The sequence below is a fragment of the Cryptomeria japonica genome, chromosome 8 (genome assembly GCF_030272615.1).
Source record: "Cryptomeria japonica chromosome 8, Sugi_1.0, whole genome shotgun sequence".
NCBI lineage: Eukaryota > Viridiplantae > Streptophyta > Pinopsida > Cupressales > Cupressaceae > Cryptomeria > Cryptomeria japonica.
The window spans coordinates 472,001,693-472,020,657 of NC_081412.1; positions in this window are offsets into that span (position 1 = coordinate 472,001,693).

Genomic DNA, 18,965 nt, shown 5'->3' on the forward strand with positions numbered 1-18,965 from the left:
AAGACAACAAATATAATATTATGAGATTAAAATAAATAAGGAGAGAGAACTCTCCTTTGGTCACGCAAGAAGCTATCACCCTAGGTAAGTGCACCAAGATGGTGAACAAAAAGTGGGGTATAAGTGGCCACTTTTTTTTTGAAAACAGGTAAACCTAAACTTCAAAGAGATATTTGAAGGTCATGCACTCAAAAAAAGGAGTTGAAAAAATAATAATAACTGTAGTACTCTAAGTCTAGTTTCTAAACTACTAAAGTTTTTAAAATTGGATAAGATTAAGAGGGTCAAACCTCTCGTGCATGAAAAAACTATTCCTGATTTTTTTAGAAAAAACATAACATAGTTGTTTTCGTGCGCTGCAAAAAATATATAGTTATATTTATTATTTTACAAAACCCTTTCGTAGGATAATAGGTAAGAGTGAGATCTAGAAGTTGTGTATTTTTTGTAATTTTCTGTTGAATTTTTTTTTATGATTTTTTGAAGTGGTTGCATCCTGAAAATTTGATACCTGTTTGTGTGCTGGGCATAACTTGCATCAAACTAATCGAAAATGCAAAATTATTTTTTGAAAAGTGTATAGAATTAATGTAGAATAATAATATGTAATTTATTTTGAATTTGGTAAAGTATATCAAAAGTTATTAAAAAAATGGTAGACGTATGTTTGTGAGGACTATCAAGGCACTGGTAAAGAAAATTAAAGTTTACTATGCTAATGTTGTCCAAAAATAGAAAAAATTATATGGTCAGAAAGTTGAGAAGACGTGTGAGATTATGGTGGTAATGTTAGAGATACCCACTTGATCATTTGTAAACCTAATGATGATGAAGTTGAGAAATCATGTTAGAAGATGAAAAAACTTGTAAATGTTAGGACCCAGAGGCAACTGAGAGGGGGGGTCAATCCATTGTCTATTTATTTCAACCCAATTATTAACTAATAAAACTTATACATAATATGGGTAAAGAAAACTTAATGCCTGTTAACATATTAACAATTAATATCAATACCAGTGAAACTTAATGCATGAAACAGAAAGAGAAACAATATCCACAACACATAACATAGAGATTCATACGTGGAAACCATGTAAGGGGAAAAAACCATGGTGGGAACCTTACCCACAATCAAATGATACTACTACAGATAGTATGTGTATACAAATGGGGTCAGCACATGCAAAAAGGCAAACTGCCTAGAGCTCATTGCTCAAACACAAGATGGGAGTCACACTGACTACAATTGGATGATTAAATCCAATGATAATGTACTGCTCAAAGTAGCATCTCCAATGCTGGATTCAGTACTGGTTAAGCTCTGATTATCTCCTTCTCTATGGTCTACTCATATGATCTTCAATATTCACACATACCATGTTACAATACCATAACCATATACCTTTTGCCTATTACCCCACTTACTTCCTTTCATTATCTCACAAATGAGATCTTACATATATACCAAAACCTAAGACCAAATGTGTAGGTCAGCTAACTAAGAATATTACAATAAAATCAATTACAACAAGTAAGTCAAGATGCGATACATCATGTCGGCTCAACAACAATACCAATTGATTAAATCATCTTCATAATGTGTCGTGCTGATCTGGAATAGATAATGCATGTCGGTCCATAACCTAGACCAATTTGTTGGTAATAGGAAATATGTCAAGCCAATTAGACCAGTAACCAAATCACCAAAACTAAGTGTCCAAACCATGTCTTTGTCATAACCAAGTGATCTCTAGATGATAACAAGTCATCCTCAGTGTCGGTGAACAATATAACCTGTCGGTGAACCATATATTGGTGACTATGCATAAGTCACTGAACTTGCCGGTGAACATAACCAAAGATCTCTAGAAGGATAAGTGTTGACATCAATGACAAAACCAATGCAACATATCCATAATACCAACAATCTCCCCCTTTGGCATTGATGGCAATACAAGATAGAAAAACCATCTAAGTGCCAAAGCAGAAATGCCAAAAACAAAAAGACCAACAATCTCCAGAATAGATCAATACTAGAAATCAAAATACAAATGTAGAGAGTATGTATCTCTCCCCCAGTGAATAATCTTTCCTAAAAGGATAATGTTTTCCCATAGATATCTCTCCCCCTTTGACATCAAATGCCAAAGCAATACAAATACCAGATACAACCAGTTCATAGAACCAATTAGAAATACCTACTACTCCCCCTGAGAAGTATCTCTCCTCCATCAAAGCCGGAAAAAGGTTTCTCTGTAAATTCTGTCGGTTTGATGCCAAGCATCAACTATCTAAGTCTCTACCAATGAGGGTATAACCCCAAGATGCTCTCTAAGATATTCAAAAGTTTCCTTAGGCAAAGGCTTAGTAAAGATATCTGCAATCTTCTCTTTAGTATTCACATAAACCAATCTCACTTCTTTTGCTTCAACATTCTCTTTCAGAAAATTATATTTGATAGAAACATGTTTAGTTTTAGAGTGAAATACCAGATTCTTAGATATATCAATTATTGCTGAATTATCACAATAGATGATTATAGGTTCTTTGCATTTTACCTTTATGTCCTTCAACATTTGCTTAATCCATAATACCCGAGTACAATTAGTTGTTACTGCAACATATTCTACTTCTATTGTTGATAATGATGTACAACTTTGTTTCTTGCTCAACCATGAAATCAATCTGCTACCAAGAAAAGAATGCCTCGTTGGTGGTTCTCTTTCTATCATCTACATCTCCTACCCAATTTGCATCGGTGTATGCATATAAATCAAAATTTTCATCTTTAGGATACCATAAACCAAGATTTGTTGTGCCTTGTAAATATCAAAAAATCTTTTTTACTGCTGATTCATGATTTTCTCTAGGATTACTCTGAAATCTTGAAACAATACACACTGCATTCATTATATCAGGTCTTGTTTGTGTCAAATATAGTAAACCTCCAATCAAAGATTTGTATCTTGTTGGATTAACAAGAACTGAGTCATCCTTCAATGATAGTTTATCAGTTGTAGTCATAGGAGTACTTACTGGTTTAGAGTTTTCCATACCAAATTTCTTCAGTAATTCCTTCAAGTACTTTGATTGACATATGAATATACCTTTATCAGTTTATGAAATCTACAATCCTAAAAATAATTTTATCTCCCCAATCATAGACATTTCAAATTCTTCCTGCATCTTATTGGAAAAGTCTTTACACAATCCATCTTCTCCTGCAAAAATGATGTCATCAACAAAAACTTCAATAACCAAGATGTCTTCATTAGTCACTTTGAAATTTAAGTTGTTGTCAGCATTACCTTTAGTGTAACCAAGCTTCAAAAGATATTTGTCCAATCTAGCATACTAAGCTCTAGGAGCTTGCTTCAATCCATATAAAGCTTTCCTTAATCTGCAAACCATATCTTTATCATTTGTCAATGAAAATCCATCAGGTTGTTCAATGTAAACTTCCTCTTCAAGATCACCATTCAGAAATGCACATTTTATATCCATTTGATATACTTTATAGTTCTTGTGTGCTACAAATGCAACAAATAATATGACTCCCTCTATTATAGCTACCAGTGCAAAGGTTTCATTGTAATCAATTCCCTCTTTCTGTGAATATCCTTTACACACTAATCTTGCTTTGTTTCTAATTACCTTACCATCTTCATTAAGTTTATTTTTGAATACCCATTTACTTCCAATTACATTTTTATCTTTAGGCTGGGGAACCAATGTCCATGTATTATTCTTTTCAATTTGTTCCAATTCATCTTCCATAGCTTTAATCCAATGTTTATCTAAACATGCCTCAATGAAAGATGTTGGTTCAATTTGAGAAATTAAACATACCTATTCATTTTCCAATCTTCCTCTTGTCATAACTCCTTGATACTTATTCCCAATTATCTAACTTTCAGAGTGATTCAGTCTTATATACCTGGGTGTGTTCACTTGCTACTGTTCTTCAGTCACTATGGAATTCTCAGATGATGCCAATGTGACTGGATCAATATTTTGTACCGGTGCACTCTGTATAGGTTCATTTGTGATTATCTCAACTGCCGGTTCAAAATCCATAGACCTTGAATTTCTTCTAAAGTGTTCATCTATCTTCACATTTGCACTCTCAATGATTTTCTGCAATCTTTTATTAAAACATCTATATGCTTTTCTCTTAGATGAATAGACAAGAAATATTCCTTCATCACTTCTAGGACCAAATTTACCAATAAACCCATCTCTCCTAATGTAGCATTTGCTTCCAAATATTCTGAAGTACTTAAGAGTAGGAATAGTACCAAACTATAATTCATAAGGTGTCTTACCAGTTTCACCTTTGATGTGAACTCTGTTGAAAGTGTAAACCATTGTATTCACTGCTTCTCTCCAATACACATGAGGTAGATTTAATTATGATATCATGCTTCTAGCTACATCCATAATAGTTATGTTCTTCCTTTCCACAACTCCATTTTTCTAAGGTGTCCGGGGTGCTGATAGTTGTCTTCTAATTCCATTCACTTCACAAAATGTATTGAACTCCTTAGATGAAAATTCACCTCCTTGATTTGATCTTAAACATTTGATTTTCTTACCAGTTTCATTCTCTACAAGTGCCTTGAATAATTTGAATTTCCTAAAAGCTTCTAATTTATCCCTGAGAAAAGTAACCCAACACATTCTAGAATAATCATCAATGATAAGCATAAAGTATCTATCTTCCTGTAGACTTCCCATTCTTGTCGGACCACATAAGTCAGGATGAATTAAATCAAGAACATCATTGGTTTTCTCAGAAATACTCTTAAAAGTTGTTCTAACTTGTTTTCCCATTTGACATTCCTTACATTTATGAGGTTTTACAATCTTAGGTAAATCCCTTACTTCCTTAGATGAACTAATCTTTACAATGCAATCAAAATTCACATGACAGAGTCTTTTATGCCATAACCAACTTTCATCAATATGTGCAATCAAGCATGTCTTTTCATTGTTATTCAAATGAAATATATTACCTCTAGTCTGATTATCGGTTGCAATTTCCAAACTAGTTCTATTCATGATTTTGCATTTACCATTCTTGAGTTGTAACTAAAATCCTTTTTCAACTAATTGACCAACACTCAAAAGATTATGCTTCAAACCTTCAACATAATAGACGTTGTCAGTATTGTGCTTACCATCAAAAGATATAGTATCTGTTCCTCTGATCAAGAAAGCATTGTCATATCCAAATCTTACTATACCTCCATTGTATTCCTGAAAAGATAATAATTTACTTTTATCACTAGTCATATGATGTGAACATCTAGAATATATAATCCATTCATCCTTTTCTTCAATTTTAGCTGCCAAGGCCTGCTCTACCAGTGGAATAGTAGGTATTGGTTGATCTTTTGTTATTGCAAAAAAATCCCATCCATTGTCTGTCGATTCTTCATCAGAATCATCAGTAACTCCTTCGTCAGTATAGTAACATGATTTGTCTCTATTCTTCTTAAATCTATATCTCTGATATTTAGGGTTAGGCTTATATGTTCTTTTAGCTTCTTCTCTCAATCTTGCGTGTCTATCAAGACATCTAGATGCCATATGACCAACTTTATTGCACTTAAAACATTTAAAATGTGGTTTGCCTTCATACTTACTTTCAATAGGACCTTTAGGCATTTTCCTTGCAAATAGTGCTTCAAGCTCTTCAAGTTCTTCATTTTCCTTCTTGATGTCTTCAAGTTCTCTTGCATAAAGTGCTTTCCAATAATATTTATCAGCTGATGATGAAGATGTTGTAGATGATGATTCTTTGAAGACTAAATCTGTTTTAATTATAGCAACAGGACCAAATTCCTCAAGCTCAAATGCTGAAAGTTTTCCAACCAAGGTATCTCTAGATACTGATGTATTAGGCATAGTTCTTAACTCATTAATATCAGTTACTTTCATTTTGTATGCCAGTGGAAATGCTCTTCAAACTTTAGAAACAATTTAATCTTCATTTAAGGAACCTCCACAACATTGTACTCCCAAAACAATTTCATTAAAGCAAAAATTCTTTCATCTTCTTCCATTTTCAGATTTTCATACCTGACCCAAAAGCATTCTAGTTTTGCAATTTTGATAGTGGTATCTCCTTCATTCAATGTTTCCAATTTATCCCAAATAAATTTAGCAGTAGATCGGTCTGATAATCCCATGATTTGCTAATCTGACAAGGCACTCAAAAGTGCTTCTCTTGCTTTGCAAACATTCTCTTGATCCTTACCCAATGTAGGTGGATTAGGTTGACTCTTTGTAGGACCAACATAGCCATTCTTTGTAACATCTCATATGTCTTTTCCAATGCAATTCAGATGTGTCTCCATTTTGATCTTCCATATACCATAGTTAGTTCCATCAAGTTTCAGATTGTCCTTCCTAAAAAAGTTAGTTGCCATAGAATCTCCTCAAGTTGTTAAACTTCTACAAAAAGAGGACTTAGCTCTAATACCAATTGTTAGGACCTGGAGGAAATTGAGAGGTTGGGGGGGGGGTGAATCAGTTCTCTATTTATTTCAACCCAATTATTACTTAATGAAACTTGATACATAATATCGTTAAACCAAACTTAATGTCGATTAACAGATTAACAGTTAATATCAATACCGGTGAAACTTAATGCATGAAACAGAAAGAGAAACAATATCCACAACACATAAAACAAACCTTACCCACAATCAGATGATACTACTGTAGATAGTATGTGTATACAAATGGGGTTTGCACATGCAGAAAGGCTTGCTGCCTAGAGCTCACTACTCAAACACAAGATGGGAGTCTCACTGACTACAATTGGATGATTAAATCCAATGATAATGTACTACTCAAAGTAGCATCTCCAATGCTAGATTCAGTACCGGTTAAGATCTGATTATCTCCTTCTCTATGGTCTTCTCATATAATATTCAATATTTTCACATACCATGTTACAATACCATAACCATATACCTTCTGCCTATTACCTCACTTACTTCCTTTCATTATCTCACAAATGAGATCTTACATATATACCAAAACCTAAGACCAAATGTGCAGGTCAGCTAACTAAGAATATTACAATAAAATAAATTACAACAAGTCAAGATGCGATACATCATGTCGGCTCAACAATAATACCAATTGATTAAATCATCTTCATAACATGTCATGCTGATCTGTAATAGATAACGCATGCCGATCCATAACCTATACCAATTTGCCAGTAACAATAAATATGTCAACCTGATTATACTAATAACCAAATCACCAAAACCAAGTGTCCAAACCAGGTCTTCGTCATAACCGAGTGATCTCCAAATGATAACAAGTCATCCTCAGTGCCAGTGAACAATATAACCTGTCGGTGAACCAAATACCAGTGACTATGCATAAGTCACTGAACTTGTCGGTGAACATAACCACAGATCTCTGAAAGGATAAGTGTTGACATCAATGACAAAACCAATGCAACATATCCATAATACCAACAGTAAAGGGACAAAAATGGGGAGAGAATGGGCTTGCAATCCTTAGGGTCATTTTCCAACCCTCTTACCAAGCCAAAACCTGCACCAACAGTAAAGGGACAAAAATGGGGAGAAAATGGGCTTGCAATCCTTAGGGTCATTTTCCAACCCTCTTACCTTGAAAAATAAAAAGTACTATTCACAGTTCTACATAACTCGTACGGGTTATGTAGAACTAAAACCATTATTTTGTGTTTCACAAAACCTGTACAAGTTATGAGGACATAACAATGTATGCTTGTAAACTTAGAATTTACTACACATATGTATAGACATACATATATAATATGTGTTTATGTATGTATATATGCATATCTATAGTTATATATACATATAAATATATTTATATAGATATATGTATATATGTTTGTATACATGCCTGTCTCTCTTCTTTTCTTGTCTCTCTCATCTTCCTTCCCCCATCACCGTCTCTGTCTATTCTAAGCATTGATTATCCTCCTTGAGTTGTATCTCATCTCTCTCTCCCTCACACTTCTCTCTCTGTTGAGTCTCTCACCCTTTTCTCCTTCTAGTTCTCTCTCTACCTCTCTCTCTCTCTCTCTCTCTCTCTCTCTCTCTCTCTCTCTCTCTCTCTTCTTTTCCCACTCTCCCTATCTCTCCCTCTCCCCCTCTCCTTTTCCCAATCTCCATCCTTCCCCCTATTCTTATATATATATATATATCCCCCCCCCCTCTCTCTCTCTATCCTATTCTCACTCTCTTTATCCTATTCTCCCAATCTTTTCCCTCCCTCTCCCTCTCTCCCAATATCCTCTCTCTCTCTCTCCCCCTCTCTCCCCCTCCCCCTCTCCTTATCCTATTCTCTCCCTCTCTTCCTATCTCCTATTTTCTCTCTCTCTCTCTCAATCCTATTCTCACCCTCTCTCCCTTCTCTTTCTTCCTCCCCCTCTCTCTCTCTCCCCACTTCCTATTTGGTTCCTTGTTCTACATAACCCATATGGGTTATGCAAAAGTAAGGCCAAAACTTCCTCAAAACCCATATGAGTTTCTAAAAAATATAATGTTCCTGAAAACCCATACAAATTTTGAGGAACTTTTGATTTTTTATTATAATGTATGGGTTTTGAGGAACGTTTTTTTTTAATTGTTTTTGGCTAGGCTTGGTGTTACCAAGCCTATCATGTTTTTGAATTTACAGAACAGGCACGGGTTATGAAATTTTTTATTTTTTTGTTGCATGTGGCCACTTTTTTGCCCACCATCTTGGTGCACTTACCCCCCTAGCAAATGAAGTTGAGCAGCCAAGACTCTCCAAAAGCTATGGTAATGGTGGATGTTGAATGTTGAAAAACCTATCTAAGAGGTTGAGAAGAATGCCAAGAGATTAGATATTTAAAAAATTGGTTAAGAATCCCTCAAAATAGGCTCAAATGAACAAGATATAGAGCCGAGAGAAGAATCCCAACGTCGTTGGCCACAAACAAAGGTGTTATGAACTTTTCCAAACATAGACATTATGCTCAAATGGCCACCTATGGATTGACATATTCGCAAGACTCCTGCGGGGTGCATGAACATCTCCACGGTGCACTAGAATCCATTAGTCAAATGGTTATTGTAATGTAGGAAATTTTCTACCTAAAAAATGATGAATCCTCAAGAAAAAACTCTCCCACCGATACCTTGTCGACCTGGCGTTAAGGTGATCCAGGGGCTAACAGAATTATGCTAAGGTGACAAAAATCCAAGAGGACTCTCTGGGCGGTTCTGCTAAGCCTCCGTCCTTAGGAAAAGCATGCAGATCTGAGACATCAACATGACACATTGTCATCCTGTATGGATTGAGTGCAGAGGCCAAGCAGGAAGCTCTAGATGAACTGACAGAAGAAAAATAATTACAAGAAAATACTGAAATAAGTAGATACTGCAGAATACAAATTAAAGTCACAAAGTATGAGAAAGTAAAGTAATTCTTACAAAGCATCTCTGATACGAACCCTCTCACAAGATGATTTCCTCCTCATGATAGTGTACCTACACACACACAAGAAGGAAAATGTTGTGGGTTGTGCTTTGGAGTCTATCTAAGTCAGACACTCATTTTGGTATTTTCACCTCCATGGATAACCCAGATAAAATCCACGAGGAAAATAAATGATAAAGATAATTGAATGACAATGCAAGATAAAAGAATGATAAAGCATGATATAAATGGAAAAGAGAACAAGTAAACTCCCCTTTTCAAAATGCTATGACAATAGTGTTGTGAACTATTCAGAAAGCTGCAACAATGGCGGTCTTCATAATAGGAAATGTTAATGTTGTCCAAAGAGGTATCGCCAAGAGCTCCAACTTGCAACAAGTATACTCAAAATGCAAAAATATCCCCAAAAATGCTTTCAAATGGGAGAGATATAGGTCCTAGAAGGCAAACTGACATTGGTGGGCGCATGTAAGAGTATTATGATTTCTTCTAGGTGCAAGTGTAATGCTCAAACAACCACTTGCGAACAATCAAATTCTTGAGATGATAGTAGCCGTGTGGACGTCTTCGCACCCTACCCTAGTCCCCGAAGGTGACAAGTTGGCGTAGTTGGTAGAGACTAGTTTGGAGCTTATGAGGTGATCCCAAGTGGAAAAAAGGACAAAGGTGGCAACACACAACCTCCAATAGCATGGGGGAAGGTGCCATTTTTCGTGTTGAGTTTGCATAGGGTAAGATTTTTTATATTACATTTTGCCCCCACTTTAGCAGGCATGCATTTTCCAAGAGATGTGAAGCTAAAGTAGAGGAAGATAGAGAGTCGTGATAGGGATTCAAATTTTTGTTGATCAGACAAGGTTTTCCCCAGTGAGAAGAAGATGAGATTTGGAATGAATGTTGCTAATTGATAAATCACAAATATGCTAACTGCAATCTAACTGCAGTCTAAGATGGCAGTGACAAAAGATATGTAATACAATTGGAAAATGGGTGTATTGTCATAGGGCCAGAGTTCTCGGATCTGAAGAAGAGCACATGAAGGCAAAGATAAAATGAAAAATTTGAGTCAACATGGAAGAAAGCTAAAGGTATCCCCAACACTTTGCATCATCCCCAAATAGCAAAAAAAAAGCATGATACAACAAACAAAGGAAGTAGAGAGACAAATAGAAGATGTGTGACAAAAATCTCCTATATCTGAGTACCTAAAAAGTAACTCGGGTCTTCCAAGAGAGCACAATGGATAAAGAAAGTCAACCTCCCATATCCAAGTACCTACAGAGTAACCTGGGTTCTCCAGGAGGAAACAAACATGAAATACAATCACGAGGGAACACAATCAAACACACAAACACAAAAAGATGAAGGGAAGAGATAAACAACCTAAAGGTCATAATGTATGAAATCATCGTCCTCCCAATCTAGATCATAGGGAGAAGGAGGATGAGCTTAGAGAGAGAAAACAACAAGTGTTTCACCAGGCACCTCACCAAGAGCAAGGGCAAGGGAGAAAGAAACAACAACGTCTGTGCCCACATGATCAAAGGAGGTAAGAGTCAATGATCATGTGAAGATCATAGACAATGCCGCGATATCCTCCAAGGAGTCAAACATGCAAGCCTTTATAGAAGAAGCTGGTGACTCACTCAAAGAAGATGAAACAAGGACATGATTTCCAACCTGTATAAGAGGGGTATTAACAAACTTAGGAGAAGACAAGGCCTTCTCAATCACACACACCAAAATAGGCAAATCGACAGGCACTGAAACATGCATAGAAGAGGGTGAAGAACATACCTGTGAGGATTTGCTCCATCAAAACTATGGAATGGGACCCTGGTCAAGCTTGTATTTAGGTTTCATAGGAGAAGCAGGTCTCCTTTCAATCGTAGCAGGCTGAAGGACTCTAGGAAATCTTTGATGTTGGAGTGGCTATGACACATGGAGAGAAGACAAAGTTTTACTAGACACCACTTGTGTATGCATCATATTAATGGGCTAAGATAATGGAGGCATGTCCTGCAAATAGGTGATAAGAGGTGTCTTTAGAGAAGGAGCAATGAAGACCTTCACCCATTTAGGGGGAGGTTCATCAAGAGGCCCCAGAGCAGCTGGAAGCAAAACTGAAGAAGATGCAAAAACAAGAATGTCGAATAAAGCAGAGGCTGATGTGATAGGGTTGGGTGTCACAAATGCAGCAGTAGCCTGTAGAGCAGCATCACACTCTTGAGCCATGGCTCATCGATAGTGTTTATGCTCACACACACATTGATTACGATGAAGATGAGGACCACCAATTGAATCATGAGAGGATTCAAGAGCATCATGCTTGATAGGGGAGGCCTCCGGAACCATGTTAGGGATAGGAGAAGGATCAACTGATGGAGCAAGAGGTGCATCCAAAATAGGAACGAGATTCATAGCAATGGGCACAATACCCCTCTTTGCTCGAGGGACAACTAGGGGAATAGAGGGTGCCAACACAGATTGTCAAATAGGAGTGAGCGGTGACAAATGAGCATGAAAATAGTGTTTCCCTTTCTCATAACAAGAGGGTCGAGGGACATCAGTCATGACTAGGAGCTCGAAGGGAGGGCATGCTGTAGATTATGATAGCATAGGCACCTTTCATTTGTCTACACTAGGTACAGTCATAGGAATGAAAGACACTACTGGAGGTTGCACAGTCCTAGGCAGACGCAAAGGTCTATAAGGAGGAGCAAGCTTAGCCTTCGCCCCCGATGATGAGGGGACATGAGGCACAACCCACTCCATCATTGGAATGGATGGAGTAGAGGTCAATGTAGGGAGAGGCAATGAATAACTAGACTATGCCGATTTAGGAGCCAATTCTGCTATCTTGTATTAGTAATACACACGATACATCAAATCACCATGGGAAAGCATGGGCCCCACCGAATTAGGCTAAAAATAATCTAACAAAAAATCTCCACGAGCTACCAAGGGTAGATACCCAATGTCCTAGGTGAAATGCATTGAATCTTCATGGGGAAACTTAAGGCATTTATGAATCACTTATGGGACCGCCTCCATAGCAATCAACCAAGGCATACCTGGTTTAGCTCTATAGGGGTCTGACTCAGGAATGATCGCAAATGTGGAAGATACAACCTTGGGTACCACAAGGACAATCAAGGTGATATTACCCAAAGGAGGGAGAGAGAAGTGATTGTGCATCCTCAGGGTTGCTTGACACTCATCCTATGCAAGCCTATGCCAACCGTTCACAAATGGAGTCTCCTCCGTAATGACATCAACTCTATATAAAGGGTCAACCATCACACCCATAATAGTTTGACCATTCAATTTGGTAGGTATGTATAAACTATAAGGCTCTCCACAATACAGGGCATCTAAAGGGGTGAATGACAAGGACATATCAAACACCTTTCCCTTCTGACTAGGAGGTGAGCAAATAGGAGTGATGGTGACCACGTTCACAAATAGACCACCATTTGGAGAAGGATCTGATGCAAAGATGAAATTCGTCGAATGCAGGGGAAAGGGGTCAATATAGATTTGCAAATCCTTGTTAGCTTGATCAACACATTTGTTTGACTTATGTTTCTATGCATCAACTTTTATTGCACTACTATTAATGTGGTCATGGACAATGTGCCAAAGATGGTAATATCACTTGGTGTCGTGACTAGGCACATGATAATAATGGCAGAACTTGAACCCATAATACCATCATGGATAGGGTCTACTATTAGACAAAAGTCTAATCTCAGGAAGGGTGATTAAGTTATCTTTCAACAACCATTGCATTATGCTCAGGTAAGAGTCATTCAATTTTATGAAGACCATATTTTGCTGTGAGCCTTGTCCTATAGGTTTCAGAGGAACAACCATGATATTGGCTACCTCTTTATTCTTCCTAGACCCTTCTGCAGACATACCTACAAAGGACCCACTGTGAGGGTTCAAAGTAGAATATCCAAACTGTGACATGGTATGTTGGTAGTCCATAAGTGCAAAACACAAGTTAGCAAAGTTCTGATATTGATTAAGAGATAACTTTTCCCTCAATGTCAGCTGCAGATTGTCGATGAACATCCTTTTAGATCATTATTTGGCAGGGAAAAGGGGATTATAGTGGAAATCGATTGATATCTAGAAATAAAATTTGTGACCTTCTCATTGGGTTTTTTCTTGCAAAGAACAAGGTCAATGATTGTGACCCTGCTACCAATGTTATCCTGAAACTGTCTAAGGAAAAGGTCCATAAGTTGATCAAAGGTGTGAATAGAATGATCCAAAAAAGAGCTATACCATTCTAATGTGGTAGCCATAAGGGACCATGAGAATAGTTTAAGAAACACAAAATCCAAACTATGATAGTAGTTGCACACATTCATGAAAGAATCGATATGCACATTAAGGTCCCCACCACCATTGAACCTATTAAAATTTAGTGATTTAGTTGCAAGAAGAAGGATAGTGTTCAAAATGGTGATATCTATGGGACTCTTCTTGTAATACATAGGCATGGATGACTAACTAGAGGCGAAGGCCAAGTTGGTTAACTTTAACTACGACTGACCCATATTTTGTAAGATGGTGTTCAAGACAAGATTAGTGGGAGGAGGTTGGCCAAATCCATCACCACCTCCACTAGAACCTCCAGAAGGACCAATGCCACTGACAAATGTAGTGCTATTGCTAACTATAAACATATGAGCTGTAGTAGAGGAAAAGGTTGAGCGGCTAGACATACCCGTATAGCTGAAGGGGGTAGATGAAGCAATGATACTAGAAATAGTAGGCCAGTGATCAACCATGTGCATTGTCAAACTAGGCATATCGACACTAAGATGAGGGCCACGAGTAGTGGACTGGCCATCTTAAGGAGGAGCATCAACCAAAGGCACATGATTTTTGACAATCATAGATAATACCTTCAACATCTCTGGGCCTCTCCTGTCTGAGATCAACATGTCTCACAGAGTATTGATGACATTTCCAACCTGGGGGAGGACATTCTCCCAATTTTGGAAACCCTCAAAGTCTCTCAGATTCTGCTCAACCATTTCAATTTTCTCAAAATCAACAGTGAGAGTAGAGTCATGATCAACAATAGGAATGGAAGTTGGAGTATAATTTCTCAAAGAATTGCTCTAACAGTTGGATTGCCAACCAGGGGGAGAGGGGCTCCCTATCAAAATGGACTTAAGGGGACGAAAAGAAAAGAGATCATTTGGTTTAGATTCTTGATTGTTGAACATTGTGCTGGGTAAAGAAGGACTATAACGGTAAAAAAGAAAACTCTACCTAGATGATCTCCTAACTACAACTCCTATGGCAGTCTCAGTAGTAAAACTCATAGATGAGTCTTCTGACACTGAGACTATACTACAAGGATAAAAAATGCTTTGGTAAATTTTGGCTAGAGAGCATAAAGTGAATGCAAAATGCAAACTATATGCAATGAACTAGATTGTTTGTAGATGCTAGAATAAAGGTGTGATTAAAATGATTTTTAAAAAAAATTAAGTTTGATTTTTACTAAATGAATGCAATAATCTAAACGAAAAATGCACAATACAAAAAGAAAGTTGCTTCCTGTCGAGTTCACCAAAATGTAACAAAGGAAATTCGCTACCTCAAAGATGATGAATCCTCGAGAACAAACTCTCCCTTTGATACCTCCTCAAACTGGCGCTAAGGTGAGCCAGGGGATAACAAAATTATGCTAAGGTGACAAAAAGCTAAGAGGACTCTCTGGGCAGCTCTTCTAAGCCTCTTTCCTCAAGATGTGTGTGCAGATCTAGAAAACCAACGCAACACATTGTCATCCTGTACATATGGAGTGTATAGTGTAAGTAGAAAGATCTAGACAAACTGACAGAAGTTGAATAATTGCAAGAAAATACTGAAATAAAAAGATAATGTAGAATACGAATTAAAGTGACAAAGTAAGAGAAAGTAAAGTAATTCTCACAAAGCATCTATGATACGAAGCCTCCCACAAGATGATTTCCTCCTCGTGATAGTGTACCTACACACACACAAGAAGGAAAATGTTGTGGGTTGTGTTTTGGAGTCTACCTAAGTCAGACCCCTATTTTGGTGTTTCCACCTCCACAAACAACCCAGATAAAATCCATTAGGAAAATAAATGAACGATAATTGAATGACAATGCAAGATAAAAGAATGATAAAGCATGAGATAAATGGAAAACAGAACAAGTAGACTCCCCTTTTCAAAATGCTATGACAATAGTGATGTGAACTATTTGGAAAGTTGCAACAATGGTGGTCTTCGTAAAGGAAATATGAATGTTGTCCAAAAAGGTATCGCCAAGAGCTCCAACTTGCAACAAGTATAGTCAAAATGAAAAAAGATCCCCAAAAATGCTTTCAAAGAGGAGAGATATAGGCCTCAGAAGGCAAACCGATGTCGATGGGCACATGTAGGAGCATTGTGATTCCTCCCAAGCACAGGCGTAACACTCAAACGACCACCTACAAACTATCAGATTCTCAGGACAATAGCACACTGTGCGGATGTCTCTATGTCACACCCTAGTCCCTGAAGGTGACAAGTTGACAAAGTTGGTAGAGACTAGTTTGGAGTTGACAAGGAAATCATGGGTAGACAAAAGGATAAAGGTAGCAACACCCAACCTTTGATAGCATTGAGGAAGGCACCATTTGTCATGTTGAGTTTGCATAGGGTTAGATTTTTGATATTACAGTTAGCATGTTTGTGAAAAGGTCAAATCCTATGCTGACAAGGTAGTCTATGCAAAAAAACTAACAAGGAGATGAAGAATGTTCCCAATCAGCTTAAATCAAGGTGGCTATGTGACATATAATTACATGAGGTGCAATTTACGATGTTATAATACCACTAAATTAAGCTCCAAAAATTCAGGAAGAAAAAGTCTAGAATAGAGTGGTAGCATTTTGGTCTTATTGATTTTTTCCCAAATTTCTAGGGATGTGAGATATTGTGATTCTAAAGTCAAATCCTACATGATAGGTCAATCCAAGGTGTTTAGATATGTGAAAATATGACTTGAAGATGAGAATTAGGACTTTATTAGGATTGATTAAAATGAAATAAAAAGGGACACTTAGGTTTAAGGGCCCATTTTTATAATATGTGAATTGAGGGGAGATGACTTTATATTTAATTAAATGCCTAAATGAGCCTTGAAAATGCAAAAGGAAATGTGACACACTAAGGCAGGTGTTGACCTAATAATGGAATTGGACAACCCTAATTAGGGGTGTACAATTTACGATGATACACTTTCATATTGACTCTAAATAGTCATTCTTGCATATTGTAACTTCTAATATTGTCACCTTCTGGAAACACCTTATACTCAAGAAACATATCCTCCAAATAACATAGGAACATCAGAATATGTATTTCCAAACCATGTACCACAACCACACAACAAAAGAACTACAACTTCTTCTTCACCTTTGTCACCACTACACACAATCATAGACAACACAAACTCATCTTCACTTGTGACATTAATGACAACACTAGACAAGTTTGATATCAAATAAAACAAACTTATATTTACAACAGTCTCCCCTTTATCATCAATGACAACACTTGAACCACCAATCAACAATTAATTCTCTCCAGTGAACTCTCTCTCCCCAGTTAGCATCAAGGACAAAGGGCATACCACAACACCCATGGATCTCTCTTTATTAGTAACTCTCTCTCCCCCTTTTGGGTGTAACTCTAATACCTGCAACACTCCCCCTATCAGTCTCTTCTACAATATATTTTCCTACAACTAGAAAACCACAACCTTCACTACTCCCCCTAAGAGTAACCTCCACATCCATCTAGGAGACAAAAGATAAACATTTAATCTCTCATTGGAAAGATGCACCACTTTTATGCATCTAGTTTGAAGGAGGGGAAATAACCCCTAACTTATGTTAGAGATACTCAAAAGTATCCCTCACTGGTACCTTAGTGAAAATATATGCAATTTGATCCTTTGTAGGCACATATTCCTATCTAACTTTTTTGGATGAAAAAAATTGACTCTTTTGTCCAAAACTCAATTTTAGTCATGTTCTATCAAAACCCCCTTTTGATCGAATGCAAAAAACACATTTGATCAAAACCCCCTTTCGATTGAATCCAAAAACACATTCAATACAAAATTCGTATGAAGGTGGTTCGATTGAACATATGTTCTATCGAACCTCAATGTTAGAGATCTCCCCCCAAACTCTCTTGGTTTCTGCAAATTTTTGGCCTTCAAAGCTCAAATTGGGAGGCTCAAATAGATTAATTTTGACAAACCAAAATGCATGATAGCAGTACTCAAAGAAAGCTTTCCAATGATTATTATTTTAATATATATATTGAGTTTATTATGATTTTTTTTATGGAATAACTAAACATAGGTTTCACACCAAACATGAACTTCTAAGTTCAACGCTTATGGAAAGTAGTAAACGAGTGGAATTTTTTTTTCAAAAATATCTATGAAATAGGTATTGAAGTCCCCTTTCCAACAATAAAAAAGAAGAATTTGTGTACATACACAACAAGTTATGAGCGACCAAATGAACATATGTCAAAATTACAGTTAACTCAACTTCAAAACTTCATAAAATATGAAATTTTGAAGATAATGTTATGAAACTAATTGCAAACATTAGATATTTATGTTACAAAACTAAATTTGAAATAATCACATTCATATGTATTTTAGAAAAACAATCTAATCCCTAACAAATGAGTATCAGTCTTTAAAAATGTTGTTTTTTTGTAATACACTAGTTTTTGAGGGAGATAGAAAAATGGAAACAAATTGATTCAAAAAAAATTGAAAAAAATAAATATTTAGAATCTACACGCAAAATTCCACAAATCACTAGTTCACATCATCTACAAATTCCTTACGGTTTAGTAGTAATAGGTGTTCGAATGTGAAGTTTTTTCTAAAAATGAATATTGCAATGTCAAAGTTGGGAAAAAAGTGTAACCCACTATTGTGGGTTCACCTCTCTACAACCTTATCTCTTAAAAAATGATACTAGATATAAATGTGTTTAGTTCTTTAATGTATTAATGGATTATTTGAAATGCTAATTGCACTTGTATTATCACTCATAATAGGAATTGACACATCATACATCACCTTGATATCTTTAAGAGTTTTCATCATCCACATAACTTGAGTGCAACATGATGCTACTGCAATGCTTTCTACTTATGCTATAGATAATGACATTAAGTCTTGCTTATTTCTTAACCAAGAGAACAATTTTTTTCCCAAGAAAAATGCACCACCACTTATACTTCTTTTGTCATCAACAGATCCAACCCAATCAACATCTATGTAAACTTTCAAAGAGAAATAATCATCTTTCATATACCAAAAACCAAAATTTGGTGTCCCTTTCAGGCATCCAAATATCCTTTTCACTAATTGATCATGAGATTTCTTTGGATTATCTTAATA